General features: G+C 40.2%; 1 protein-coding gene across 1 annotated transcript in view; it reads left to right on the top strand.

The window, feature by feature from the left end:
- gpc5a (glypican 5a) overlaps positions 1-20977 on the top strand; it is a 156529-nt gene that overhangs the window by 50253 nt on the left and 85299 nt on the right. The window lies entirely within an intron of this gene.

Here is a 20977-nt window from a genome sequence, read left to right as displayed (position 1 = left end):
GTTTGCCTTTGTGCATACAAGTTCGCTTTAGCTTATATGTGCATCTCACCTACAGCTGTGTGTGTGCTTTGTGTGCATTTTGTTGATTCCAGCAGTGCTCCCCTCCTCCCTCCCTCTCAGGCAGACAGGCCAGGCAGACCAGGGTCACTGCCTCAGGGGTATGTTAGAGAAATGCCTCTCTGCTGTGGGCGAGTAGAAATATGAAAGAGACCCTAAATCAAGACACAGAGCCCCATGAATCATGTCGTCGGCAGAGCTGAAGAAGAAGGATGAGACCATCTGTAGCAGCATATGAATGGCTAACTGACTCACAGTGCTGTTGACACAAGCTGAAGAAGTGTGAAGAGGTTGTGAAGATTAGCGCTGGTCCTCGCTGCATAGCCTGGAAACCTGCTTCAGTCAAAAATGAGCAAACCCAAATACGCTGCATGCTCCATTCGTCACTCTGACGTTTTACAGAATTGCACGGAGGGAACATTTTTTTGCGAGTTATAAAATAAGATGAATTCTTATCACAACACATCTATAACACCTGAACTCAAGCTGTGTGAATTGTTGGCTGGATTTTTTATTTTTTTTCTCCCGAAGTTTTTTTTTCTCCTGCTCTAACAGCTTTTTCAGTGTGTTGAGTGAGAGCTTGTAGATGCATAAGATGCTCCTTAAAATGATTTAGAAGGCCTGTTAACACCACAACTGTGCAACTGTTGAATGCCTTTTCTTTGACATATGAGTGTGTTTCTCAAATAATTCTTCAAGCTTTCTTCAGCTGAATTTTTGGTTGGTGAAACAGGTCAAAACTTCTCAGACATGCATGTTTGATGCTTGAATTTATAAATGGTTTATGTGGCTATCACAGCAGGGCGAAACCTGATTTAAGGTTCTGAAGTTTAATTAATTAGTTAATTGAATAAATAATTGGGAGATTAATCAAGGTCGAAGCTTTGGTTTTCATTTAGTAAGCAAAAGGTCTGGTTTTATTGTCTGCAACATTCAATTTACAAGCTGATTGGTTTGTGGCTCTTAGAACTCCTTCAGTGCCCTCTTTTTCAAAAAAATATTGTTGTGGGAGTACACTCGCCATCTAGTTCATTACTTACACCTTCATAATACCAGTCTGGACCCTGTTTTAGCTTCAAAACTGCCTTAATTTGTTAGGGCACAGATTCAAAAAGGTGCTGTTAGGATTCCTCAGAGATTTTGCTCCATATTAACGTGACAGCATCACACAGATGCTCCAGATTTGTCGGCTGCACATCCATGATGAGAATCTCTTGTTCAACCACATCCCAAAGGTGCTTTATTGGATTGAGATCTGGTAGCTTTGGAGGCCATTTGAGTAAAGTGAACTGTGCAGCAACACTGAGACAGGCTGTGGTGTTTAAACAATCCCCAGTTGGAATTAAGGGGTACAAAAGTAAAGTAAAATATCCCCCACACCATTACACTACCACCACCACTACCAGCAGCGTGAACTGCTGATAGAAGGCAGGATGGATCCGTGCTTTGTTCATGCATTTGAATGTTGCAGCAGAAATTGAAGCTCATCAGAGCAGGCAACATTTTTCCAGTCTTCCATTGTCCGATTCTAAGGAGTTTGAATTTTAGCCTCAGTTTTCTGTTCTTAGCTGACAGCGCTGACTCCCAGTGTAATCTTCTCATGCAGTCTCCCATCTCCTTCAAGCGTTATACATGCAAATTATGCTCTTACATAATTTGATTGATTGTTTGAGCCTCCTTCTGGCCCTTCTCCTCTGGCCTCTGCCACCAACACGGCTTTTTCACCCAGAGAACCGCTCTGGATATTTTCTCTTTTTCAGACCATTCTCTGTAAAAAATGTTTGTATTGGTAAATCCCAGCAGATCAGCAGTTTCTTAAATACTCAGATCTGCCTGCCTGGAACCAACAAGCATGCCATTCTGATGCTCAGCTTGAATTTCAGTTGTCTTGACCATCATGCCTAAATGCACTGACTTCCTGACGTGTGATTGGCTTATTATTTGTGTTAGGAGCAGTTGAACCCAAATGAAGTGGCCAATGAGTGAAAACGTTCATATCCTCTGTGTTGTTCACCCTGTGCAGATGAATAAAGTTCTTCTGTTAACTGATGTTTGCTCATTTAAGTTATGATTGGCAGGCTGTGAGGATTAGGAAAGATTTTGAGCTGTGCAAACAACAGAGATTTGACTTGACAATTTTTCAAATTGACACATTTTGTCCGAGAAGTAATTCAGGAAACTAGCAGCTAAATGAGTAGATGGGGCATTAAGGTAAACATAACCATAAAATGACTTTAGACTGCATACTTCACTGATATCTAGTGGCTCTCTTCTGTTAACTTCAGCTGATTACTTAATCTCAAATGTGAAAAATACAGTTAAATTGAAATTTGTTCTTGGGGTCAAGCTTGTAAAATGGAAATGAATTGTCACTCTGAAGCAAATTACTTTGTCTGCCCGTATAAAATAACAGTGAATATGTTGTTTTGACATTTAAATTGCGCCGACACTATGCTGCCATAAAAGGACCTTGTGGCATCGATAAATTAGTCTGTTTGAGGAGCGATGGAATCGTAATGGCTTTGCCCAGCGGCGAGGGCACGTCGTTAAAGCACAGTAACACGACAGATGATAATCGCAAAACTTCACGGCCGACCCTAGGGCTTGTTATTTAAAAATTTCACCAACTGAATTAACCCATCAAACCATTGCCATGCAATCAAGGCTGAGGGCGTGCGGTGGTATTTGCAAAAGTGTAGGTGGTTTCAGACTCATAAACAGGAGCTGTTGTTAAATGATTTCTTTCTTCTAATGTATCTGAAAAGTTGCGATGGAGTGCAATGCACCAGCCTTCTTGGGTAAATTATGGTGATCTTTAGAGAGTTAAGTAGGCTGATTTGTACAAGGCTGACAGTGCGAAAGAATTATTTCTCCCCCCTCAAATCTATATTCAGCAAGGAAGCATATCATAGTTTGTGCTAATAAGGACCAGCCCAGTTTGTGCTCTTCAAATGAATAATCATGTAACTTTAATCTTTGCAAAACTGTGCGAGCACATCATCCAGAACCGCTGCGGCTGTTTGTTAATGTTTTGTTGAATATGCTAATTCTGAACTTGCCACAAAAGCCGCTGCATCGTTTTTCTTTTTTTCTTTTGCAGCTGTACTTGTTTGTTTCTGCATATCACTTCTCATCCCTCCTTAAAACAACAATTGCATTTTTTAAACCCTGTTTTTTTGTCAAAGACATTGAATACAGCTGTGAGCGCACCATGCGAAAGCTGTTTTGTTGAACATTTCCTTAATTACAAGTTAAATCGTAAGCTCCACCTGAGGGGAGAAACATATTGACTTATTTAGGATCAAGCAGAGAGACATTGAGAGATGGGCATAATCGTGATGGACGATGGGGGAGTACTGCAGTAGTCTTTAGAGCTCTACTGAGGGTAAGGGTTGGTTGTGTTAATCTCCTGCGACTGGCCACAAGAGTGTGGGGAGATACTGTGTGGAAACATAAACACAGATAAGCCTATTAGAGGAAGGAGAAGGGGAACTCTAAAACTGACAGTCTCTCTCGGGGAAGAGCACATGTAAGAAAAGCGGTACTACAGTATGGTGCCTCGCTTTGAGCTCTACACTTCACTAAGCACCAAACCAATCAGTCGACTTAAACATATGCAGTCTGATACAATAAATCCTGTTTCCCAGAGGTTATAAATCAGGGCTGTGTTGAGGCTGGGTAAACTGTGTCTTACTCGGTTGCGGCCATGATGGATGGACATGGACTTAACCGTCTGAATCTAAAGAAGCAATCTCTATTCAGACCCAGCCTATCTGGTCTTTATTGTGGGTCAGTGGTCGGATTATAGCAGTAAAAGTGAAGGATGTCTAAATAATGCATAAATAAGGAGATTCTTGGAAACAAAGAGTCAAAGTGAATTGGGGTAAAAGCGTGAGCTTCCTGCAGCTTTACCAAAGAGTGAGTTTAGACTTCTAACCAAATGTAAACACAGAATCAGGGGTTTGCAGTAATTATTGTACTAACTTTCTCAGAGGTCTTTCTCTGAAGATGCTTAGTCTGATTTAATCATCAAACAGATTAATCTCACATTCTACTCAAATTACAACAGCAGAGCTGGAAAGTGCAAGGTTAACATGACCCACAGAGCAACAGTGACCACATTCATCAAACATGCACCAGGTTGATAGAGTGGAATTATGCTTTGGAAGTAGAGAGGTGTACTACGAAGCTAAATTAAAGGGTTAGAGAGCTACACCAAGCTTAAAGTCAGAGTTTTCTGTTACATGAAGGTTTCTCTCTTTTTTACCTGGCTCAATTATCATGGTAACTTTGCTGTACCTGTTTGGAAGAAAGTTATGTTCAGACTTTGGGTTTAAAATCATCTGGGAGTGCAGTGTTTTCACTGATTCTTTTATTTATTCAGATGATCAAAGATGGCTTATATCTAAAGTCGTTAAGATGCATATTAACTGTGTTGGAGGAAGCCTGAGGAGAAACACTGGGAGAACATGCAAACTCCGCACAGAAAGACCCCAGCCTGATGGTGGAATTGAACTCAGGACCTTCTTGCTGTGAGGTGTGGAGAAGTGGAGCCTGCTGCTTAATTTGTCTCAACACGGGAAACCTCACCCCGCCCGGACATGGAAAGGATCGACAGGTTGATAGCTCTTTCTCGATTCTGTGGGAGGTGCATGGCCGTTCTTAGTGTGTGGAGCAATTTGTCTGGTTAATTCCCATAACGAACGAGACTACGACATGCTAACTAGTAAAATAGGCCAGTTAACCCAGAATACATTTTTTTGTTACCACTTGGTTCGACAATTAATATTAATGATTTTGTGCAGTATTAATCTTTTCTTTTTTGCAACAGTGTTGCATTTAACCATTTTATTTTTTATGTTCTTCTTAGATTTCTATCACAATTTAACATCATCCTCTGAGAACATCGGAGAAGGGAACACTCGCAGGGATCATTTTTTGTGAAACTGATAACTGCCGTTGTGATTCCTTTTATCTCAGACTGGGGTTTTAGGTTTTGTCAAGTTAGCTAGCAAATAGAAAGCCTGGCTGATCTGGCTGACCTTCCTTGAACTTCATTCGCAGTATACACTTATGCTTTCAGTGTAGTTTTCAGTTCTGTTCATGTGGAAGCTCCTTTGTTTGCATTTGCTTATTCAGATTTCGATAGTTTTCTCCCTGTATACGTGTGTCGGTGTCACCAAAACTCCTGAAATTTTGGGTTGTTTATGTTAATTCTTGCAGCATGAGTGGTGATTTAATGGGTAATAGCTAGAGTTGTCTTAGTCGTCATGGAAAGATGTTTTTTTCTAGAAAAAGGAGCAAAGACTTTAATACTATAACAAGGAGAGGTGCTGTACTATAGTATATGTGTAAATCCACAGAGAGAGTTACAGAAATGTTGTTTATGAACTATTTGCGAGGCGGTTACACATATTCAGAAATTTCAGTGCTGAAAGTTTTCTAATGAAACTGAAAGGATGAGAAGAATATGGTGTTTGAATTCCATATATTAAAAAAATTCTCTATTGTGTTGTGTATGTTTTACCAAACATTACAAGGCTCATGCTGAACTGATATATTGAATAAAAAAAAGAAAAAATCCACCCACGCTCTAAATTGAGTCTGCCTCGATGCCGTTGCACTCAGCCTTCCAAGGATGACTGTCATTCTTTTAGCTTTGATGACACAGACTTCTTTATCTTAAGAACCCCTAAACACAACTCAAATTTCAATGGTGTTTTGCAGCTGTCATTCACCTTGGAGCTTTGGAGAGCCATTGGAGGTTTATGAGCTGCTTTGCCATTAGAAGCAGTTTTCCCTTCGACCCATTCAGTCGCTGTTAGGCTGAGTGAAAAGAAGAATGGGGCTGAGAGCAAATATCCACAAACTGCTTCACAGGGGTGATTAGACTGTTGGTATTTCGGTCCTTTTGCCTAAGTGTTGTTTACCGCTGTGGATCTGCAGTATTTTCTCTGAGGTGTTGTGACAGTGTGGCGGATCTCACTGTCTGTGGCTGGCGAGACAGCAGATGTGGCCACTTGTTTCTGCCAGCTGTGTTTAAAATAATCAGAAATATGTGTGGACAGCAGCATGTACACACGGTACAATCTGCAGTTTCAAACTGCACTGCTGTTTGTGTGGAGCTTTGAATTAGTCGATGGCATCATAAGGTGTTTTGTTCAGTGAGCTGATATGTTTTAAAAATTTGACGTAAGCTGTAGATTTGACTTATTTTTGGTTGATGATTCACATCTTTACAAACCATCTTTTCCATGTAGTCATGTGGCCTGTTGCTACAAAATAAACGTTTGAGCCACTTTAAGAGCTCTTAAAGCTCCTGAGCTTCTGCATGCATTTTCTACTCTTTTCTTTGAGAATTATTCATTTTAGAAGGATTATCTTCATGGACATAATGGAGAGGAGGAATGATTATTGTGGCAAAAAAGTCTCTGAACAAATGTATAACGGTATAACATAAGAGTAGGAATGTACTGACAGTCTGCTAAAATGAATTCTTTCACTGGTCCTTTTCCTCCCAACGTTTCTTCCCTTTCTTTTACCAGAGTTAGTTTCTGATTTTCTAATCAGTCCTTGGTTTTTGTCTATTATCTGGCTGTGGCCAGTTTTGTGTTTGACACAAGGACTGCATGCGCCTCTGCTGGCACAGATTTCGATTGGGTGTCAGATTTCTCTTATCTATATCGTTGCTGCAACACTAGATGGATAGCTCATACATTATCAGACAGATTTAATTCCCTAGCGCACTACTGTTTACATACTTGCAATCACTTTGTAACACAGAGCGACAGTGAAAAGATCTCGGCTAACTAACAATGAGGCGCTTTGTGCGATTTAACATGTTGTAGTGACTCCACCTGGGGGGGCGGGGGGTGGGGGTGGGGGGTGCTGAAAGAATATCAGTACTGACCAATAATCTGGCTGCTGCAAGTCTGATATGTTCCTTCATCCATCCAATACTAGAAAGTTTAAAGTTACCCAGACTGCCTTTATGTCCAGGTTCAAAAGCTGGACCCTGAAATATAACAGGTAGAAAATTATTATTTTTTTGTTTGCAGTGCTGATGAACGGGTTAAAAGATGAGGTCCGGCTGTAGTCTCCATGAGCTATGATCTTTGCAGATGACATAGTTGGTAGTGAGAGTTGGGAGCAGGTGGAAAAGAGTCTGGAGAGGAGGAGGTATGCTCTGTTAAGAAGAGGAATGAAAGACTTGTGTGAATGAGAGGGAAACGGGCTGCATGAAGCCGATGTAGTGAAGTTAGATGAGTTTAAAATACCTGGAGTGAACCATCCAAAGCAGCTGACAGCACATGAGAAAGGAGAAGAAAAGAGTGCAGGCATAGTGGAATGGGTGGAGATGACATAAGGATATCAGCAAGAGTGAGAGGGAAGAAACCATGTTGGTAGTGAAACCTGCTGTGATGTATGGTTTGGAGATGGTGGCATAAAAAGACAGGTGGCGGAGACGGTGCTGGCAAAGTTAAAGTTGCTGAGATTTTCACTGGGAATGACCAGAATGGACAGGATTAGGAATGCGTACGTCGGAGGGGCAGATCAGGTTCAGTGATTTGGAGACACAGATGGAGAGGCAAGGCTGAGATGGTTTGGACATGTGTTGAATATGGAGCTGCCAGGCATGAGAAAAAGAGACGAGGCCTCAGACGAGGAGAACATGCAGAGGGTTGATGTGACAGAAGATGTTAGTGGTAGGATGCGAAGAAAAAGGATACACACATTTGTAAAGTATTGACACCCCTGTGAGAGCATGCAGTTACTTTTGAATGTTAAGATTTTACATACAAGGCCTGGCACGAAATCAGGAGTCAGTCGAGGGGGACACCTCGTTGGATGTGTCAGTGTAACAAAAGTTAGCCTGAACTTCACTGACAACGCACAGTGAGCATGTGGAATAATTAACATATACTTTAATTACATTTTCTTGGTAATAATTACTACCCTTGACCTCAGAAATGTTTCACTGCAACTCTTTTATTTATCATTTACACTGCTTGTGTTTCTCAAGTTGGCTGACACTAACTGACTGTAGTCGACAGTGACAATCGGACCAGGTGAACTGGACGCCTTCTGCCTTCTGAAGCAGTTATCTAACAAATAATATGGTTTCCTGTGCAATTTTACCACCAGGACATCCAACAGTCTATAACTTCTGTTCCTTTTTTCAATGGGTTAAATTCTAGCGATTAAAACTGTTTATAAGCTGCACTTGTGGCGTGTTTCTGTGTCTGTTTTGATGGTCCTGTACACTCTGCAGATGCACCCTTACAAACCAAGGTAGCTTGTGTTAGTCTTTCTTAAATATGCTCCCCTCTGGCTTGTTCCAGGAAAAAAGGTGGTGACAGTCGTTTTGGCAGACCTTGTTTCAGCAGGTGATGCCATAGAGGCAAAGTCAGTGTTTTATATACAATATGTTGTTTTTAATAAGTAAATACCATTTCTTGTATCACTGGTTTAATGTGAAATATCTGTGGTGACATTAAGCTAAGATATGTATATTAAGAGCGCACTTTCTGCCAGTATGTGACGGAAAAGGCACGGATCTATCAGAGGAACACGCTGATGTGTGTTGAGTCGCTGCAGGTGTGATCTGCTTCTTTATACAGGCTGCTGGAACTGCAGTGCTGCCAGGGACGGCATTGAAATACGTTACGTTAACATCCTGCTTACAGACAAGCGTGTGGCTTCTCCATTGCTTATTATATTTTCGTGCTCCTTTGGCTCTGCTACTTGACTGGATAGACACCTTGTTATGAAACAGTGCTACTGTGAGAGGAAGTCCAATCATTGTTCAAGTGTTTACTTTAAGCCTGCCATCCCCGCTGCCCCGGTTGTTTGATAGCCTGGAAATAAGGTTGTTGCTGCAGTCCTGATTTGTTTATTAATGTTTACAGAACTCTTCATAAATGCATAATCAGTGACTTATTTATTTATTTTTGTTTCTGATTTTTCTCTGAATCTCCACGAAGCAGGTGTTGAAATCTGGGCACATGTCGGTCAATGGATGAAGATGGAAAAGATGACTAAGCCTCTTAAGTTTTGTGCCAGAGAGGAAAAATCTTTTCATCAGAGGAATGATTTTGATAATCTGCACTGGAATAAGACCAGAAAATCACTGTATTAAATTCTGCAGAGCATTTATTTGTATTTTGCACTCAAATGAAAGTTTCAGACAGGACAGTATTTATCCATTGTAAAAAGAAAAAGAAAATACAGCAGGACATTACTTTGGATGTAAGTATGATGATCACTGATATCATAAAAGCTCCGATGAGTTTTTCATTATCCGCCCTGCTCTTACGACATCTGTTTAATCCTGAACATTATTGCCCTTATGGGGTATTAACATCTTTAAAATTTCCCTCTTTTGGTGACCATCTGCTTTTATGAGGCCATTGTATCTCCGCAATAGCCAAGCTTTCCATTTGTCCTTATTACCTTCCGTAAAAATCAAATATTTAAGAGGTGTTATAAAAGTTCACTCGCTGTTTGAGGACTCCTGATATCTATTTGGCATTAAAAGTGTGCACGATGCAGTTGCTCATAAGCACAAAGAGCCACTTAGCTTTACCGGGGAAGATTATCAGTGCAATATAACGCAAGCTTTACAACTATAATAATGGATTGCTGTGAATGCTAGGTTGGTGTCGTTTTACCACAATGTATCTTTTATTTCTTCACTTATTTCTGTAAATACGTGTAAAACATGTTATAAATGAGGCTCAGGAGTGAGGCTGGTGCACCAGGAGGCTTTGATGGCGATAATAAAAGGATCGCAAACAAGGAGGCGCAATAAAAGTAAATATGTGGCAGTCAGTGTTCGCTCAGCAGCTGATTGACATCACCTGCATGCATGAAGTGCAGGTGCCTTAGTGCAATGTGTTACTGACTTTGGCATAACCATCTGTTAACATCAAAGTGCACTAATGGCATTATATTGTTGTTAGGAGAACTGTTGAATCATTAAATTCGGGCATATACTTGACCCCTGGAGTAGTAGCATACGGTCTACTCCAGCAGCCTGCGCCGCGCTCCTTTTGTTCAGGGATCTCAGGGCTCGTTGCCACTTAAAGGTTGTGTATTATAATTTCCCCCAAGTACAGTGTGCTGCAAAATCATGAATGAATAAACAAACAAGTTAACACTGAGTAAAGAAAGAGTGCCTGTCATCCTAAGCTGTTGTGTCATTGTTAGAACCCACACTGGCACACAAACACGGCCACAATGGAAGTGCAGTCAGGTGTGTAACTCAATAAATGTAATTTTGTTTACACACACACCCACACACACACACACACACACACACACGATCCCTGACAATCCACCTTTATCACAAAAAAAACCATGTGAATACATTCTCGAGGTTGAATAATTGCTACCTGCATTATAACCACTGACAGCATTTCTTCCAAGCCAGCAAGTTTTCTGGTCAAAAAATAAAGATTTCTCGTATTTTTCCCCAACAGGAAATGTGCTTTCGGACAAGCGTGGCAGTCGCACAGTAAATGTTACACATAAACGGTGCAGAGTATCAGAACTAAAGTAACACACTCTGCCGGTTGCACAAAGCGTAAAACCACCTTTCTCAAAAGGAGGACACGAGACATTAAAAGCCAAAGGTTGACAGTCCTACAGAGCGCTGTAAGGATCACACTGGAGTTTTGATGAACAGAGCACATTTTAAGGCTTGAGGCTGATGCTGTCCAAGTTTAGGCCAATAAAAGACTTTGAGTTTTGGTTAAACATTCAAACATTCAAAAATTCCTTATGCTCCAAGTCAGTACTTAACTTTGAGACGATTTAATCCCGTTCTTTGTGTGATTCAATCAGTATGACGATAAAAACTTGCAAAGAAATAAAACAGAGGAAAAATAAGACATTTTACAGATTCACCTTGAAGCACTTTGTTACTTGCAGTCTCTTGGGGGAAAAATGGTTCAAATTTCTTTAGTTGAATCTATAAAACTTGGCAGATAACACAGTTTGACTGGCATAAAATAGAATTTTTTGGGATTCCCAAAGAGCTGTTAGCCCAAAACTTTGCATAACACACCATGATGTGCAGTGTGTCAATAAAAAAAAAAAAAAAAAGAAGTGGCAGACATAGAAATCCATCTACAGCAGTGTCTGAAAGTCGTGTCCTTAAGAAATAGGGGGAAAGAAATCCAGCAAAGACCTGACACTGGACGTGAAAGATGCCTCTGGCCCTTCAGTTGATCCATCTGCTGTTCACCGAAGCCTCATCAGAAATGGTCTCAGTGGAAGGGTGGCTGTCAAGAAGCTGTTCCTCAAAAGGCTGAGGTGTACCAAGATGCACAAGAACTGGACTGAAAATCAGTGTCAACAGGTGAAGTGATGAATTTGAAATTTTTGGTTCAAAATATCATCAATATGTACAGAAGAGGTCAGGAGAGAGGTACAGCAGTGAGTGTGCACGGCCATCTGCAGAGCATGGTGCAGGCTGTGTCACTGGTTTTTGGGCTGCATTTCAGTCGGTGGTGTTGGGGATTTTGTCAAAACATATGGAAGTATGAATGCAGAAAAATACTGACAGTTTGTGATCCACCATGCAATACCATCTGGAAAGCTTCTGATTGGTAACAGCTTCATTTCTCAGCGTGACAGTGAACACTAAAAAGCATACCTGGATAGAAAAACATGCAATGAGACACTATCAGTAATGGATTGAGCTCCCCAGAGTCTTCACATTGTTGAAGCAGGGTGGGATCATCCTGACAGAGAATAGAACAAAAGGGGGCCAACGTCCAAAGAAGAGCTTTGAATGACCTTCAAAAAGCCTGGAGAAATATCCCTGAACAATATTTAAAGAAAGTACAAGAAAACGTACCTAAGATAGTTCAGGCTGTGTTGAAGAGTGTTTTTGTTCTCATTTTCTCATCAGTAAAAGCCTGCGCATATGATATATGATATAGCTGTGTTTACGCTTTCTTGCTGTAGCCATTATAGCAGACTAACCCTTCCTAGCTCTGACAAACAGAGCCAGTTTTAAGAAATCTAACAGTCACCTCACTGATGATTAAAAAAACCAAACCCTGCAGAAATCACAGCAAGGACAATTACCAGCATCAGCCATCAGCCTCTGAACCGACACATCAAAAACACTGAAAGTATTTTGCGTGTCTTCCTGAGACTCTTGATCATTCGCTGGTTCCCTAAATTGGCACTCAGTCATCAAAAACTTTGAGAACTCCAGCTTTTGTGTGTTTGCTCCACTGCTGTTAGAGTGCACTTACACAGTCTGCCTTTTATTTTCTTTAGCCCTGGACAACTTTTTGTTTATAAATCCATAATTAATCTGTCTGTTCATATGAGCAGTTTCCAGTATCCAAGAGCAGTGTAAGTACAGATTTCTGACACAAAATGCCCATTAACCACTGACTGACTACCAGACCATATTAATTACCGCTGCCACATTGCTCAAACAGCTCTGTCTGGCTAATTCCATGGTGTCTCTCTGGCACAAGTCAATACAACTTCAAGGCTCAGGGCTTTCTAGTAATTGGAACAAACATGACAGTAGTGATGTTTGGAGCAAAATCTTTGCCTGAAGCACAGTTGACTGCTGTTGTATTATCCTCTTTGTCACAGTTCTCAGTAAAGGTACACAGTTTCAGATACACATACTGGCAAACCCCATAATCCCGATTATATTAATCCCTTCTGTCTGTCTGTGAAGGTTTTTGTCAATTAATTCATGAGTCAGTCAGAAGTAAATGTGACATTCTTGCAGATATTTGAAAGATCTTGACTGACTGTATGTGTTATGGAGCCTAAACATGTTCCTGTGTTATGTAGGATGTGTGGTAGTCTCGATGTAGTATTTAATTAGACTCTTCTGCCTTATTTTCACATCGAGTCTGCTTTGTGGTAACGAGCAGATGTTTGTTCGAGGCGCAGCCTTATTGTTGATTTTTATACATTAAACTGCATATGTTCGCTTGTTATGCCTGAAGTATTTTCTGTCCTGTTGAGCTTAAGTGGACAGGCTCCTTTGAAGTGCCGGGCTCCCCCAGATCTTCTCCACACTCGGCAATGAGCCAGAAGGACTTTTGTTCTCTTTGTGACAACTGAAAGGCAGGTATTGCCTTCTAGCCTACTAACTGCAGGCCTGCTTTGTTTCTCACTCAGCCAACCATGAACAGTGTGCGTGGTCTGCCTCCTTCGTCTCCTGGGATGCTGAACTACTCGCTCCATAACATTTTGATGAAAGTGCTCTCAGGAAAAAGACATTTCTGTGTTTTTACAGCCAGCTTGTTTTCTTTCTTTTTTTTCCCTTTATCATTTTTGATTGTTGTTCACGGCGTAATGTTAAAAAACAAAGAGCACACGAGCTGTATAGATGGATGGAAAGACGCTGGAAATTAGATTCAAATTCAAATGAACACTGATGGCTGTTTATCTTCTAATAGTTTTAAGCAGTCGTCTTATCATATGAGGGTAGGGAAAAAAATAAATCTGACAGCTTTTGCTTAAAATAACAAACGCTGTCTTATTTATCGCCGTTATATAAAATACAATCATATATTATATGATTTTAAGACGGATGCTCAGCTGCAACCCGTGATTGATATCTCCGAGGCGTCAGAAGCATACTAATTGATCTAAAGTAGCTCGAGCAGCCTGTGACCTGCTAGTTAAACGATGAGTGTTTGGCAGTTATCACCAAACTGCTTCCAGAAATCACAACAAGTGGAGTGCTGTGCCTCAGTTTGCAGGAATTTTTTGAAAAATGAAGCTTAAAATGTAAATTAAGGACAAAAATAAATAAATAAAAGGAGCACCATTCTGAATTATGGCTGAATTATGAACCAACTCTCTTGACCAATAGAAATACAGATCTAAAGTGCATCCAGCATCATATACAACAGAGTGACATTTAAGGCGTTACTGCTCAGAATTTTCACTCAAGCCTACGGGTTAGTTCAACTATTTTGAGCTTCCTAGAGTGAATTTCAACTTAATATTAATGCCCCACTCACACTGGCCTACAGACCAGTAAACTGGAGAAAATGTCCATTCCCTGAACGGCTGCGTGTTTGCTGGAGGTTCCTGAAAGTTTCAAAGTAAAACTTTTTACCTTTTTAAATGTGTTGATTGCAGCTAGGGATGGGGATTGATCACTGTTTTGAGAGCCACCACCATCTCTAAGCAGCATATCAAAGGCATTACATTTGTGCAGATTAATTGCGTGCTGTGTGGTCAAATGTTTTTGTGCATGTTGGAGGCATTTCCCCCCTTTGTTGTGATCAGTGTTGGGGTTGTTACTCAAGAATGCATTTATTACACAGAACGCTTCTCTTTAAAGCATACTTAATGTATTAAGTACTTAATGTAATTAATGCAGTATGTTACTTAATTACTCCAAGGAGAAAGTAATTTGCTATTATACATGTTACATTATTTTTGCATGTCTCTGCAAAATGACCTGAAACCTGTGGTCTTATAATTATCAGTTGACAGTATAAAGCCTACAGTCCCACACACAACACAAATCCTATCCTAATGAGGACACACATATGATCTTTTTCTTTGGATTTAGGTATGAACACAAAGCCGACGGCACAAAGCAAAGATGAAAACCCACACAGAGGCTTTAACGGCTTTAAAATAGGTGGAAACAGAGGCTCCAGCCTGACTGCTCATCAGTTTGTTACCTGTTAAAGTTCAGGGTTTGGCTGCTGGGCTGGGGTCGACATTCACTCTGCTTTAACATCACTCTGGGTTTATGGCTAGCTTAGCGTTAGCATGTTGTCTGTGCAGGTGCTTGCGAAGAGCCGAAGTTGGGTTAGCAGCACGATGCAGTCGTTTTTGTCTTCACCACCGCTTTACTATCGCACTCTCGTCCTTTTGTGCAATAAAAGTAAAGTCCATATCCACGCTGTAGACTGTGCTGCTATTTTCCTCCTCCAACACATGAACTGAAATCAGATGATTGTAGCACACGCTCAAATAGAACCAATAATCGGGATCGACAGGCAGGCGGACTAAAAAATTCCAGGGAATTGAACTCCTGGGTTCTTGATTCCCATCCTTAGCTGCAGCGCTAAAGAACAATTCTTTAGATTTACATTTCTGGTTTGTGCCACACCTTTTTTTTTTTAAAGTTTCAGTACCTCTCAGCCTTATACATGTGTTCAAGAAGAAAACAACTATTTGCACTTAACAAAAAAGCAAGATTAAAGTTTAAAAAAAATTGATACATTTTCATCAAGATTAATTTGAATCCAGGATGTTTGGAATTCAGGTCCTCAGGTCTACTATACTGAGTGTAAACTTCCAGCAGTGACGGATAAATCTGGTAATACGATGATCTGGGGCTTCATGAGCGCAAAAGGTGATTGCAGATGACATTTATAGAGATGCCTTTTGGTTATGTCTCCCAGTCTTGAGAAGCCTGGAAGGAGAAGAATATTACAGCTATGACCCGGCCAAGTATATTGCCTGAACTTATTTCCAGTAAACATCATTGAAGTTTTTTTAAAGCTTCCTGCAAAATCTCCTTCCATGCCAAAGTGAAGGCATTAAATTAGTCTTAACGTAAGATATAGATTTGAAGAGTTTCATTGAAAGGTCCCTGCGACCTGCATTTTTAATATAGTAAATGCAAATAGTTTTTAGCAATGCATTAGTCCTAAAGTAACCAGTAATGTTTTCTTCACCGAATCTTCATTAAGCTGTGGGAAGAAATATCCCCTTAGAAAAAAAGGCATGTTCTTTAAAATAAGATGGCTACATTCAGCCAAATTCTGGTCCAGTTTTTTATCACAGCCTTAATCAAAGGACAAAAAGGACCAAAATATGGGACATGGATTGCACAAAAGGAACGCATCAAATCACACACGGTGGCTTTTATCTGTTTTATGCAAGGCCCCGGTATTGTAGTGCACTGTGCTGCTGATGTCTGCAGAAGAGTCATGCTCCTCCTGTGCTGTGATCAGAGTAAATTACTTTGACGTACCTATCCTACTCTGTCCTGAAGTCAAGGAACAAAGCAAAAGAGGCCTGAGATTGCTTTGTTCTGGATGTGAATGTGTTGCACCTACAGTACAGTGTAGTTGAATGGGACAGGAATGGGAACCACGAATAGAATGATTGAAATTTTCAATCTAACCCTGAACAGCAGGGCGAGCAGAGATGAGATGCAAACCAAGCGTCCCTTTGGGGAGAGTGATATGGATTATAGGATCCTGCTGCTGGTCTACAGAGACACAGGCAATCGCTCAACTGTTTGATATCCTCCTGCAGGTTGTGTTTGGTGCTACGGTGTGCTTTTTTTTTTTTTTTTCACTCACCCTGAAGAATATATGATGGCTATGATCAATGTTTTTATCTCTGACACTTTTTAAGGAGCTCACCTCTTATATTCTGGTGTTGCAACCTCCCGAGAGCCTTAGTGTTGCATTGCCAGCCGTGCAGCGTGTTACAAGAGATTGCATGCGTTTCAGGTTATGGATCCCAGTGGCATAATGAAATACATTTCTTAGTGAATGCTAGATGAGTTGACTCTGTGAGTATGTGTGTGGGTATGTATGGACATCCATTTTATATTAGAATCCATATTTAACTACATCCCAATTCAAGGATGTATGCAGATTTCACCTTCATGTTTTCTCATGCAGAAATGTAGCTGTCACATTTTCATTGGGTGGACGTGAGCACAGATGGCTCTGATGTAATCTCTTCAATATGCAGCCAATCAGAAAGAGGGAAAAAGACAGTATTATAGGTAATGAAGGGGGATTTTATGAGATTATCAAAGGCTACAAGTGCACGTGGACCTAGTAATCTTTCTTTAATACTGACTTTATTTTTTTTTACTTTTCCTGTGGACCTTTCACGGTAGGGCAGACCCAACAAGGACTTTTGTTCTTTCCACTTCCTACACACAATTTCAATCTCTGCAGGTGTGTCCAGGGATTAAACAAAGCTGGAAGCAGGTGGATCATAGTTATAGTGTACAAGATTCAGCTGCAGCTATAGTCCCAAAGCATGAAGCTGAGCTAACACAGCACTGCAGTTATTGGATATACAGTAGACGGATACATAAAATAGTTTTGGCCCATGACAGCTCGTACTGGCTCCTAGTGGAAGAGCTGGATGGATGAATGGAGAGGAGTGTGTCAACATGCAATACAAATTTGAAAATGTGATATATTAAATAGCGTTAAGAAGTCTAACTAATAAATAAAAACCCAAACAAACTTTAAAACCAAAGTGGAAACTTTTAGTAAATTGTTAGTTTACTTCCTACATGGTTACATGACCTCCTTTACTTTTGTCACTGTTGCATTTTTGATGCTGTTGAAGTTTTTTTTTTAATGCCGCCGATGGCTGATGGACACAGAAGCGTCTGCGTAGCCCTCACGTGGATTTATCACAGCAGCTCCTACAAAGACACCAACATCACATGTGAACTCCAGCGAGGTGTCTGTGCTGTCTCAGGCTGCCTACAGAGGAGTGCGCTGCTGGTTATAGACATTGAATTTTGCAGGAGTAAATTTAACACAACAATTTAGATGTATTTATTTATTTTTTGCTTTTAAAGCCATTTGGTAAAAAAAACCCAAAGGTCTCAAAGTGCTGGATCCCATTATTGTAAAACAGCCGTGTGCTTCTGAATGACGTTTTTTTTGTTTTTCAAAAGATGATGTTAAGTACCCGGAGCAAAAATCAATTTTTGTTGTGGTTCATAGTAAAAATTGTGAGCACGCAGACAACAAAAGCTGGAAGAGCTGTTTTAAAAGGAATCAATTTTATCCACGTGCAAAAGGTGTTTGCTGATGAGTTCGTGTCAAACACTGCTCGCCTCCCGATTAGACTGTTTGCCTGATAGCTTATTTATGCATCGGTAATTACATGGTGTGCAAGGAGTGCTGACAATGACCGCCCTACCAAAATCCCCTTTATTTATATCACGTCATCCTTTGCATGAGGAACAATATGATTCTTCTAACTTTTGATATTATAATTTATTTTTAAGAGATTAATGACATGACGAATGCATGATGGAGAATCTTTGAGGTTCATTTTGTTATTTGGATGTTTTAATAGCTCTATTGTCCACATATTTTAAATGTTGACTTTGACATTTCTTTGTAAGCTGCTGTCAGAAGACAGACAGCAGAGAGACTACGTGAAGACAAGAAAGAATGCAGAAACAAAAAAATATGTTGATAATGTAATTAGAATGATAACAGTGTAACTGCTGATTAAAAGTAAAGAAGGGGCATGGATTGGCCAGCATTTCTTCTCAAACTAATTACATTTAGAGGCTCTGATTTGCAGGTAATTAATCTTAAAATTGCTTCTTGACTAAATTTGAATTGTGTCGTCACCTTTGCATTTAAATAACTAAGGCCTTTTTTCTTTTAAAAAAAGAGTATTTTTTTTGTGACCTTGGGTTTCTTGATGATCACACTCAGCTGGAGTTTGCCGCCACCTCAGCAGCATGCTTGCGTCTTCTGTTTTATTTTTAACTCTCGAGCACTGAAGTTCAAAGCGATCGCCCGGGTCGGCACCTCATTCTGTGTCGGATGACAAGCTCAAAGAGCTCAGCAATTGTTCAGCAATGACTGACTTTACCTTGATCTACCAGTTTGACTGAATGATACACTGTAAATTGAGATGTGAGTGAATTGTGTCCAGTCAGAAGCATTACAGCTGACAGACTGCAGTCAGGCTAAAGAATGAGGAGTCCTTGAGGTAAACTGAAGCCTATTACCAAGCTATGACAACAATGAACGGCTTTAAAACAAGGGCCGATGTTGTATGCTGAACAGCTATATTGCTACATATTCGTTTCATTTCTATGAGGATTCATACAGGCTATAGTTTTCATAAACCATAAATGCGATAGCCGCTTAGATACATATGAGCATCTGCACAAATGTGCAGTGAATGATGTTTTCTTCCATACCACAAATCCCTCTTTAACCTCAGGGTATGGCTGCAAAGTAATTCTACTGTCACCTTAGTGTGAATTCAGAATATTTATCATTGTTTAGTATTACTTGCCATTAGAAGACACGATGATATTAGAATTTTCTTCCAGTGTGAAAGTTTCTGCTGTTACTGCTGACAGTACTTTTTGATACTTTATTTAATTAAACTTTAAGTACCAATATTACAATGTTCACACATTGTAATATTGTGTTAAGGTTATATGTTTTCATATAAGGTGGTTTTCATATGAATTTTCATTCAGCTCTGTCACTATAAAGCAACACTTGTGTTTGCTAGTAGAACTGTAAAATGTGCTTAAATTGAACGTGAAAATACGTGATGGAGAAAATTCCCTGATATATTATTGACTTTTTATTACTACATTTTATTGCATTTTATAAGTCAATAAGGTATATTTCCCAACTACTTATGAAGATAAATAGAATGTAAAGTTTTTTCTTGTCTTATTTGATTAGTCTCTGTATTCTATGCTGTAGATTTATTTTCTCTGCTGCAGTAACTGTTAAAACTAGGCAGTCTTTTGAGCTCATTTCTTCATATTTTGCTGGGAAAATGGGAAGTTGGTGCAGATATTAATTGAAATATGCATGGAAATACAGTAAATAAGAAAAAAAACAGAGTTTGTTCAATTCTAACAAGCTGGAAAGTCAGTATTTGGTGTGACCACATTTATTCTTCAACACAGCCTGAACTCTCTTAGGTAAGCTTTCTTGTAATTTCATCAAGTAGTCTTCAGGAATAGTTCTCCAGGCTTCTTGAAGGACATTTAAAGCACTTATTTGGATGTTGGCTGCCTTTTGTTCTGTTCTTTGTCAAGATGATCCCACCCTGCTTCAAAAATGTTAGCATCTCATCTGAGAGGCCAATCAATGAGTGTTGATGCTTAACAATGAAGCTGTTGCTAATCAGACGCTTTCCAGATGGTATTTCATGGTGGATCACAGTCTAATGGTACTTTTCTGTGTTCATAATCATTTTTGACAATATTCCCAACACCACTGGCTGAAATGCAGCTCCAAACCAGGTTTTATACACTCACAGTGTCCTCTCCTCCTCTGTACATATTGATGACGATTTAAACCAAACATTTCAAATGTGGATTCATTACTCCATCAGACTTAGTGGGTGGCTGTAGCTCAGGTGGCAGAGCAGGTCAGCCCCTAATCAGAAGGTCGGTGGTTCGATCCCAGGCTGCATCCTGGCTGCATGCCAAATATCCTTGGGCAAGATACTAACCCCATGTTTGCCTACTGGTGGTGGTCAGAGGGCCCGGTGGCGCCTGTGTCCGGCAGCCTCGCCTCTGTCAGTGCGCCCCAGGGCAGCTGTGGCTACAATGTAGCTTGCTATCACCAGTGTGTGAATGACTGAATGTAGTGTAAAGCGCTTTGGGGTCCTATGGACTAGAAAAGCGCTATACAAATGCAGGCCATTTACCTGTAGTCACTGATTTTGAATGCATGGACTAGTTTTTCCAGGTCCTGTTGAGACATCAGACCTTTTATCCTTGATATATTCTTGAGGTGATAGTAAGCTGATTTTGTTATTGTCTTAATGTGTTTTTCTAAGTTTAGGTCTGCATCCATCACTACACCCAAATTTCTCGCCTGGTTTGTGGTTTTTAGATGTATAGATTGAAGTTCTCTGGTGACCTGTAATCATTTTTCTTTGGCGCCAAAGACTATTACTTCAGTTTTGTTTTTGTTTAGCTGGAGAAAATTGTGGCACAACCAGTCATTGATTTCCTCAATGCATTTACCAAGAGCCTGTACAGGGCCTCGGTCTCCTGGTGACATTGTGATATATATTTGTGTGTCATCTGCATAGCTGTGATAGTTTATTTTGTTGTTCTTTATAATCTGTGCCAGTGGGAGCATGTAGATGTTAAACAGAAGGGGTCCCAAGATGGAACCTTGGGGAACTC

The sequence above is a fragment of the Aulonocara stuartgranti genome (genome assembly GCF_965226115.1).
Source record: "Aulonocara stuartgranti genome assembly, chromosome: 1".
Classification (NCBI taxonomy): Eukaryota; Metazoa; Chordata; class Actinopteri; order Cichliformes; family Cichlidae; genus Aulonocara; species Aulonocara stuartgranti.
The sequence above is the reverse complement of the archived record's forward strand: the minus strand, read 5'-3'. Positions and strand labels throughout refer to the sequence as shown.